General features: G+C 42.4%; 1 pseudogene; it reads right to left on the bottom strand.

Annotated features, from left to right (window-relative positions):
- Positions 1-2,457: 2,457 nt before the first annotated feature.
- LOC113268212 (60S ribosomal protein L27-like) lies at positions 2,458-2,857 on the bottom strand (annotated as a pseudogene).
- Positions 2,858-10,736: the final 7,879 nt, after the last annotated feature.

The following is a 10,736-nucleotide window of genomic DNA, read 5'->3' as shown; positions in this document are numbered from 1 at the left end:
CTCCTCACTCAGTGCGGAATCTGCTTGAGATTCTCTGTCTCTCCCTCTCCCCCTCCCCCTGCTCACACACTCTCTAAATAAATAAATAAATAAATAAATAAATAAATAAATAAAGGCAGGAAATCGAAAGAGTAATTAGAGATGGGATGATGGAATGAGAGACTGTAGTGACATGAAAAAGGGACCAAGAGCCAAGGAATGCAGGTGCTACTGGAAGCTGAAAATACAAGGAAATAAATCCTCCCCTGAGTCTCCAGAAAGAAGTAGTCAAGCCAACACATTGATTTTAAACTTCTGAACCCCAGAACTGTAAGCAGATACGTTTGTGTCCTTCCGAGACACTGAGTTTCTCGTCTTCTGCTACTGCCGCAGAGGAAACGAATACACATCCTTGTTAGGTGACAGTTCATATATGCAAAGCACTTAGAGAACTGCCCGACACAGAGTTAGAGTGTGTGTGTGTGTGTGTGTGTGTGTGTGTGTGTGTGTGTGTATTAGGTATTACTGTTTATGGCAAAAGTCTTGGCCTGGCTCAGAGAAGGCACACCCGTGTTCCAGCTGGTGGAGAGGCACGCTTTTTCTTTTCGCATCCACTTGGCCTGAATTTGGTCACCCGATCCCACGTGGCTGCAAGGGAGCCTGGGGAATAGATTGTTTCTCTGGGTTGCCATGTGCCCAGTGAAACGCAAGGGTTCTAGAAGCAAGGGCAGGAGGGCGGGTGGATACCGAACGAACAACGTCTGGCACTGTGCCCGACTCTGAAAGATGAGACGTTTAGCCGAGGTACCTCCCCTCCAGAGTCTGGTTAGATACCCATTTTCAGCTCTTCTTTCTTCTGCCATTAATTTTATGAGATATCTCCTGACTCCCGCTGCACAAGATGGGACATCCTTTATCACACTTGCCCTCCCTCCTCCTAAATCTTCTTGCTAAACCGCTACACTTGAATCTCGTTCTGTATCCACAGTGAACGTGTTTTTGTGTGTGTTGTCCCTCTCTGAATTTCATAAATTGAAAATCAATAAAATATATTTTTTAAAGATTTTATTTATTCATTCGACAGAGAGAGAGACAGCCAGCGAGAGAGGGAACACAAGCAGGGGGAGTGGGAGAGGAAGAAGGTTCCCAGTGGAGGAGCCTGATGTGGGGCTCAATCCCAGAACGCCGGGATCACGCCCTGAGCCGAAGGCAGACGCTTAACGACTGTGCCACCCAGGCGCCCCAAAAATCAATAATATATTTTTTAAAAATATTATGATTATTTAAACATTATTCTCGGCAGCGCTGACTAGCACCGGGGGCCCAGAGAGAAAGAACTATAATCTTATGATTTAAATGCTGCCTGAAGGGAAATGCTCCAGGCTTCAAGTTCAAAAGTATTTTCCTACACTCCCTCAATATTCCAAGTCATGTTATATTTTAATTCGCTTCCTATTTGGACTTATACGAGTTTTGGTTCTCCTGGAGTTTCTAATTGCTTTTCTCTTTTCTTCTTGAGGAAAGAAACACATGCCTTTTTAGTCAGGTCATTAAAATCTCCCGGCTTCTCAATTACATTATTTGTTGAATGAAGCCCATTTTCTTCTCGAAGACACTTTTCTCCAAACCCTCTGACTTCCTGTTCTAATTTTGACTGATGGCTTTATGGACCTCTGGTATTTCTATTCATTACACTTGTGGGGCAGTTCTCCTGTTGGGTGAATCTGGTCTCTCTTGGGTTTTGTCTCTGTTTTGCTGGAGTATATCTTCAAATAACGTTTTTAAAGGGGGTGCATGGACGGAAAGCCTTCCGAATCTTTGCATGTCTGAAAATGTTTTCCATTTGTCTTACTCTTCCTGAGTGGGGAGATCAATCGGCAGGGTTCATTTGAGGGCATGCGGAAAGGGGGCAGGCAGGCAAGCAGGCCCCCAGGTTCCCACCCTGGGCCAACACAAGGAGGGGTTTACTCCAGACACCAACGCTCTGAGTAGGATTCCAGTCCTTTTAAAAAAGATCACTCAATTGCTTTAGAAAGTGGTTGTCTCTTACTTTTTTTTTTTTTATTAGAGAAGGGGAGGGGCAGAGGGAAAGGGAGAGAGAGAATCCCAAGCAGGCTCCACGCCCAGCACAGAGCCTGATGTGGGCCTCGATCTCACAACCCTGGGATCATGGACCCTGAGATCATGACCTGAGCCGAAATCAAGAGTCAGACAACCGTCTGAGCCACCCAGGCGCCCCTCTCACTTTTTAATCTCTCCCTTCTTTGTATGTTCCCGACGTGTATGTTTTTGCAAGGGATTGCTAGTGGCCGATGCTGGCTTGTTATTCATTAAACAAACCTTTCCTTGAATTATTTCCTAACTTTGGTTATTCTCACACACCATCTCAATTTTCTGCCATATCTTAGTACCTGTATTAATATTTACTCTGTTTTTTTTTTTTTTTTTGGTATTTTTAATGACTGAAACAAAACAGATCTAACACTGCAGCTTCTGGAAGAATCATTTATTCTTGCCAGTCTTGTACCTCTCCTCGAACTTGACCTTGGCCTCTTGTCAGGCCTTGCATTTAAGAGCACGGTCTCTGAAAACATCTTTATTGATGACAGTTTTGTCCAGGGAGATATCCACAGAGTACTTTGTGGGCACGAAGTCGCTGTGGTTATAAACCTTCACAAAAGCCTTGATCTCTGACCTCTTGACGTTTTTCTTCTTGCCCATGGCAGCTGTCACTTTGCGGGGTTAGCGGTCCATTCCAGCCACCAGAGCATGGCTGTAGGGATGGTCTGAGGTGCCATCTGCAATGTTCTTCACAATGACCGAAGAAGTGTCTGGCCAGGACCAGCATCACCTCCCCCGGTTTCATGAACTTGCCCATCTCAAGTGTACGGCAGAAAGAATATTTACTTACGGTATTATTTTTATTTAAATAACCTATATTAGACCTACGCTATGGCTGGCAAATGGCACGTTTGATGTTCTGGCTGTACCTCTTGCTGTTTGTAATTACACAGTTATATTTTCTAATCTCTATACATCATTCTTAAGATAACAGAGATTTATTTGTCACCAAATAGCGTCCGCAGCAATGGTGCATGCGCCATGCTTTGCAAAATGTTTCTCTCATAAATTACTGTGTTGTTTACCGGCCAATCAATTGCCTGAGCTTCCTGCCAGTTTGGGCCTCCAAGGGGGTCTCCTTTCAATAGTCGCTCTCCTCCTTGGTCTTATTCTGACATGCTGGGAATAAAATAAAAGAGTAATTATTATTGATGATGTAAAGTGATGACTGCTTAGGGCGGGAGCTGCAGGACCTGCTCATTGAGCCTCTGTCACCACCTATGGGAGCAGGTGGCCGGGCCCTCCTCCCACAGGGAGTGGCTCACAGTCTCAGTCCTGGCTGCCGCGTCCACTCGGGGTGGCATGTGGCAGTAATAATCCAGTATCTTGGGCTCAGGTACGTATTCAGAGAACAGACAGTCCATATATTTCCAAATGGCTCCAAAAAGTAGAAAAAGAGAGGCCACTACCCATTGCATTTTATGCGGCTAGTAGCACCTTAATATTCAACTTAGACAAGGAAGCTTGAGACAAGAAGAGCTCAGGTCAATCTCAATTATGGACACAGATCCAAATATCCTAAACAGAAAGCTGTCAAACCAGATACAGCAACATACTTAACAATGCATAATGACCAAGTTGGCTTTGTGCCAGAAATGCAAGAATATTTCAACATTAGAAAATTACTATTAGAAAATTATTATTTCAAGCCTCAGGGGCCTTGATGGTTCAGTCAGTTAAGCATCAGACTCTTGGTTTCGGCTCAGATCATGATCTCAGGGTCATGATATCAAGCCCAGTGTGGGGCTCTCAGCATGGAATCCGCTCGAGATTCTTTCCCTTCCTCCCTCTGCCTGCCCCTCTGTTCCTCCCCTCTGCTCACTCTTGTTCTCTCTCTCTCTCTTAAATAAATAAATAAATAAATAAATAAAATCTTTTTTAAAAAAAGAAAATTATTGTTTTTTAAGATTTGTTTACTTTAGAGAGAGAAAGTGAACGGGGGCAGAGGAAGAAGGAGAGAGAGAATCTTAAGCAGACTCTGCTTGAGCACGGAGCCTGACGTGGGGCTCAATGCAGGGCTGATCCCCCCACCCTGAGATCATGACCCCAGCAGAAACCAACAGTTGGACGCTTAACGGACTGAGCCACCCAGGTGCCCTTATTATTTTAAGTCTCAACATTAACAGATTAAAACACAGAAAAATCCTACAATCCCACAACAGATGGAGAAAGTACATTTGATAAAATTAAGCAGTTTATAAAAGTTCTTGGCAAACTAGGACGAGGAGGGAACTTCCTTAATGTGATACGTTGGTAAAGGGTATCTTTCTAGAACTTGCAGTCAATGTACCACTTAATGATAAAACTTAAAGAATTTCCTTTAAAGTGAAAAACCTAAAAAGGCTATTCACTACCTCGGTTTCTGTTCAAAGCCACCCTGGACTCCTTGGCCTGTGCAATAAGGGAAACAAAGGGGAGTAAAGGGTACAAACTGTTGGAAAGGAAGAAACAAAATGGTCATTATATATTTGTAGAGCATGTGATTGTCCACCTAGAAAATCAAAGAGATTCTACGGGCAAGCTATTAAAATGATTGAACCCTTTCATGTTGAAAGACAATTTTCCACGGGTCAGATGCCTTTCTGGATGCTTTGCAAACAGAGACACTAACTGCCCTTTTGTTTGGGACTCTCTTGTTTTGGGGGCGAGGGGGGCTGGGGACCATCTCTTCAAGGATGTTTATATCAACCGTCTTTGGAACATAGAGTAAATATCTCCCTCCGGAGCAGAAGGCAGACTTGCTTATTGTCCAGTGTATTGAAGACGATGTCTCCTGCTGCCGCAAAGAGCTCAGGGTTCTTCAGTGAATGTGCAAACCTGCTGATCACATGTGCAGCACCGCCGTGGGACTTGGGGGAGCCAGAGGAGCCGCTGGCCCAAACGTGAGACACGTGCTTCTCGCTGAGCCATGAAGTCCTTTGTCTCTGACCCAGAAGTCTCGTGTCTTCTGCGGCATCCTAGATACTGTGGTAGCTAAGAGTCTGATTGGGGTAAAACCCCAGGCCCTTTACATTCTCAATGGTTCAGCCATCTCACGTCTAAACACCCATGACAGGGGCACCTGGGTGGCACAGCGGTTAAGCATTTGCCTTCGGCTCAGGGCGTGATCCCGGCATTATGGGATCGAGCCCCACATCAGGCTTCTCCGCTAGGAGCCTGCTTCTTCCTCTCCCACTCCCCCTGTTTGTGTTCCCTCTCTCGCTGGCTGTCTCTATCTCTGTGAAATAAATAAATAAATAAATAAATAAATAAATAAATAAATAAAATCTTTAAATAAATAAATAAACACCCACGACAGACCAAAAGTGCTATTTATAAATGGTACCACTAATAAAGGCACAAAAAACCCTCAAGTGCCTATGAATAAATCTAAGAGATGTGCAAGATGTTTATAGAGACAATTAGAAGGCTCGATGGATGGTCGTTCAGGACATGGAGAAATGGAGAGGTATAACTTGCTTGTAGAAAGAGGGGCTCGACTGTAAAGACGTGAATTCCCCCAAAGTAATCTATAAAGTTATTTCAATGTCAAAGGGTTAAACAAAGTGTTTTTTAAATTAGTATTTTTGGAAACATTATCTTAAAGTCATATGAAAGAACAGCCAAGGGTAGCCAAGCAACTTTGAAGAAAATGAACACAGTGAGGAGAATCACCCTTCAGATGTCAGGACTTACACAACTAACGTAATGAGACAGGGAGGTACTGGCAGAGGGATGTACAAATAAACAAATGGGGCCGAATTGAGAGCACAGAGGAGAGGTGTGCAAACTGAAGGTTCGACATAAATCAGAGGTGGCATTTTAACCAGTTCTCTTTTTTTTTTTTTATCTTTATTTTTTGTAAGTAGGCTCCACATCCATTGTGGAGCCCAACACGCGGCTTGAACTCACGACCCTGAGATCAAGACCTGAGCTGAAATCAAGAGTCAGATGTTTAACCAACTGAGTCACCCAGGCGCCCCTAAACCAGTTCCTTTTATGGGGCACCTGGCCAGCTCAGTCGATAAAGCATACAACTCTTGACCTGAGGGTCATGAGTTCAAGTCCCACGTTGGGTGTAGAGATTACTTAAAAAAAAATACTTAAACCAGTTCCTTCCAATAAATGGTGGTGCGAAAATTGGTTTTCCGTGTGGAAAAAAGGAGAATTGCACTCCTGTATCACTCTGATCACCAAAGTCAGTGCAGAGGGATACTAAATATGAAAAAGAAAGCTTTTTTTTTTTTAAAGATTTTATTTATTTGACAGAGAGAGACAGCCAGCGAGAGAGGGAACACAAGCAGGGGGAGTGGGAGAGGGAGAAGCAGGCTCATAGCGGAGGAGCCTGATGTGGGGCTCGATCCTATCACGCCGGGATCACGCCCTGAGTGGAAGGCAGACGTTTAACCGCTGTGCCACCCAGGTGCCCCGAAAAAGAAAATTTTTAAATAAAAATCTTTTCTCGACCTCATGATATGAAGATTTCTTAACCAAGTTTAAGAAGCATAAACCGTAAAGAAAATACTGATAGAATTTGACTACATTGAAGTTCCAAAGTATTGCATGGCAAAAATAAGATAAACAAAACCCAATGCACAAGGCTGGGAGAAGATACACGTATAATGAACACAACAGACGAAGGATTGGTATCCAGGCTGCATCACGAAGTTCTACAGATCAATAAAAAGATTACAAACGACTCAACAGGAAAACAAGCATAAGATATAAACAGGTAAACAATACAAATATATGTGAAATGAAGTTTAACCCTACTTGTAATTTTTGGAATGCAAATTAAAACAAGATGGAACTTTAGACTTCAAGTTGGTAACACAAACAACATTTCCAGCCCGACTATATTAAGTGCTGAGGACTATTGTAGAACAATGGGCCCTCTTGTTAATGCTAAAGAGAGTTTCAGTTATAACCACTTTGGAAAAGCAATCTGGCAAAATCTAGTAAAGTCCAGCATGCACATACTCTCCAACCTAGAATTCAATTCCAGAAATAAATCCCACCTCTTGACAAGTACAAGAATGTTCATTACAACACCATGTAGAGTGGAAAATTGGAAACAACAGAATAATGTACAAGTCAATCTCGTTAGAGCTACAAAGTAGGCAGTTAAGAAGAATGCACTGGAGAGATATATATTGATTGACAGGCTGCCCCTAACATTCATGAGGCCCAGGGCAGGGGTAATCTGGGGGCTGAGGACACTCTTCTGCTCTCTTCCTGCTCTGGGTCTGGCCTACGCCGTCAGGAACTCATGCACACACACTTGTGGACACGTCAGCCTGTTTGTCCCTCCCACAACTGCCACCGGGCCGGCCCTTGGGATTAGGGTAGGTACGGCTGTGTGGTCACCGCAGGAAGAAAACTCTAGGGAAATCACTGCTCTGGCCTTGGAAAGAGGCTCTCGGCCCTGGGGGCAGAGGAATTCCAAGATTCAAGGGGTCCCAGCTGCCCGAGTCTAAGAGAGGTGCTGCGGGTTAACACAGACGAGCCTCTCACGTGATCTGGTACAAAAAAGGCAGAGACATGCAGTATACGAGGCATGATATGAAGCTTTGAAGCAGGCGAAACAGTACTATCGACCGCTCAAGGGTATGCGCAGAAGGAGCAAAGTTATAAAAGCGTGCATGGGGGCGCCTGGGTGGCTCAGTCGTTAAGCGTCTGCCTTTGGCTCAGGGCGTGATCCCGGTGTTCTGGGATCGAGCCCCATGTCAGGCTCTTCTCCGCTGGGAGCCTGCTTCTTCCTCTCCCACTCCCCCTGCTTGCGTTCCCTCTCTCGCTGGCTGTCTCTATCTCTGTCAAATAAATAAATAAAATCTTAAAAAAAAAAAAAAAGAAATGATGAAGATGAGAGCAAAACTTAAAAAAACAGAAAAAATATACAACTGAGAGAATTAACGAAGCCAAAAGTGAGTTCTTTGAAAAGATTAATAAAATAGTTAAACCTCTGAGGCATATATATACATATATATATATATATATATATATATATATATATATATATGTATATATATGTATATATATATAGAAAGGCTCAAGTAATTAAATACTAAGAATGAAAGGGATATGATCACTACAGATCCAGGAGAGATTTAAAAGAACAATCTGAACAACTATTTCTTTAACGTTATGTTTTATTTCTCATTTCCATTCCTTGTCAGTTTCGATCGGTTATATTCTATAGATACTTATCCACTGCAACTTCATTTTCCAATTTATTTGTACAAAATTGTTTCTTATAGTGAAAAAAAGTCTTTCTCTAGTTAACTCCCTCTTTTCATTATTTATTCGGGCCTTTTCTCTTCTTCATCAGTCCTGCTACAAATGTATCTGTTTTATTAGTCAGTTGCTTTATCGATCATCTGTGTTGGTTCTTTGTTTTCTGTTTTATTGATTTTTTTTCTCTTATCTTTATTATTTCCTGCTATTGGAGGAGGCATTATGTGGTCTTTCTCTGGCATCCTAAATTGAATGTTCAAGTCACTAATGTGCTATCTTTATTAAGGTGCAATCTTTAATACAGGCGTTTAAGAGGACACACATCCCCTCAAGGATTGTCTTAGCTGCACTGAAATTTCAAAATGTAATGCTTTCATTGTCAGCCAGTTCTTATATTTTGTATTTTTTCTTTGTCCCATTAAATATTTGGAGGTTTGATTTTAATTTTCAGGCATAAGTTTACCTTTTTGTTGTCGTTTTCTCATTTCAGGGGATTGTGGTCGTAGAAAATGGTCTACGTGATATCAGTTCACTCCTTGGCAGACTTGCCTCATGACCTAGTGTGGGAACAATTTCTGTAAATGTTCTCACACTGGATGAAAAGAATGCCAATTTTTCTGTTTGATCAAGCTTCTTAATTGTGTTATACAAATATTCTACATATTGACTAACCTTATGGCCACTTGATTTAGTAACTATGGAGAAAGGAAAGATAAGATCCTCAGGAGGATTATGGATCCATCCATGTCTCTTTGAAATTGTCTCAAGTTTCACTTTCTATCAGGGGTCATCAAACGATGTGGTCTGTGAACCAAATTTGGCCCACTCCTTGTTTTTGTAAATAAAGTTTTATTGGAACGCAGCCATGTCTGTTTGTTTATGTATTCTCTGTGACTTTTTTCTTACTACAATGGCAAAGTTGAGTAGTTGAGACAGAGGCTGGATGGTTTACAATGTCTAAAATATTTACTATCTGTCCTTTTATAGGAGAAGTTTGCTGACTCTTCTTTATATATTTTTATTTTTTTAAGATTTTATTTATTTATTTGAGAGACAGATCACAGAGGAGAGGGAGAAGAAGACCCCTTGCTGAGCAGAGAGCCTGATGCAGGGCTTGATCCCAGGACCCTGAGATCATGACTTGAGCCAAAGGCAGATGCTTAACCGACTGAGCCACCCAGTCGCCTAGACTCTGCTTTATATAATCTGAGGGCTAGGCTGTTAGGTTCAAAGAAGTTCAGAATTATATCTCCCTGGTAACATTTTTCTTGTTAATCGTTATGTAATGACCTTCTTATCCATAATGATGCCTCTTTTTTTTTTTAGATTTTATTTATTTATTTGACAGAGAGAGAGAGCACAAACAGGGGGAGCAGCAGGCAGAGGGAGAAGCAGGCTCCCCGCTAAGCAGGGAGCCCAATGAGGGAATCAATCCCAGGACCCTGGGATCATGACCTGAGCTAACGGCAGGTGCTTAATGACTGAGCCACCCAGGCGCCCCCATAATGATGCCTTTTGACTTAAAGTCCATTTCATCTGATATTTATAAAGCTACACCAGCTCCCTTTGGCTTAGTATTTGTCTGCTGTGCCTATTGGAAATGCAAGTAACAAAACCCAACTACAGTGGCTGAAACAAATTGGGGTATGTTTTCTTTAAATAACAAAAATTCCAAAGTCAGGCCATTGTCGGCATTATCTTAGCAGCTCCATGATGCGTCAGTTACCCAGGCTTGCTAGGAATCTCCTCTCCATCAACATTAGCCTGAGGGCCTTTGTGCTCATGGTTATGCCAAGATTGCAAAAAGGCTGCTGCACTTGAGGCCTTGTGTTCCATGCCCCAGGCAGAAGGAGAAAGGAAAAAAGCACTTCCCAGATTTCCCTTTACATTCCAGTTTCCAGAACTGGGACACATGAGCATCTTTTCCCTAATCACCGATGGAGAGAAAAGAGGCTCTACGATTGGCTTAGACCGAATTGTGATTCATCTTTTGCGGCTGGTACTTTGACATCACAAAGAAATAAACTGGGGCTGGGGGACAGATGCTCCTCCTGGACCAATAGATTCCTGTCTAGTCCCTGAAAAAAAATTGGGCTTCAGTAGCAAAGTGCAAAAGGTCTCGGACACACTGTTGGTCAGACAATGGATGGTCTTTTTTTCATATCTTTGCCTTCGGTATTTCCATAGGTCTGTTGTTTTAGATATGACTCTCATGAACAGCGAGCGTACAGCTGGATTATGTGTTTTCTTTCCCCCTGATAATCTAGCAACTGGTGAAACCAGTCCATTTACATTTGTTGTGATTTCAGTCCATTTACATTTGTTGTGATTACCAGTATTTAAATTTTTATTTCTAAATCCTCTTTTGTGTTTTCATTTACCACATATATTAGTACCCCCAAACTGAGCATTTCAAAACAACA

The sequence above is a fragment of the Ursus arctos genome, unplaced genomic scaffold, assembly GCF_023065955.2.
Source record: "Ursus arctos isolate Adak ecotype North America unplaced genomic scaffold, UrsArc2.0 scaffold_32, whole genome shotgun sequence".
Lineage (NCBI taxonomy): Eukaryota > Metazoa > Chordata > Mammalia > Carnivora > Ursidae > Ursus > Ursus arctos.
This window is presented reverse-complemented; position numbering and strand designations above follow the sequence as displayed.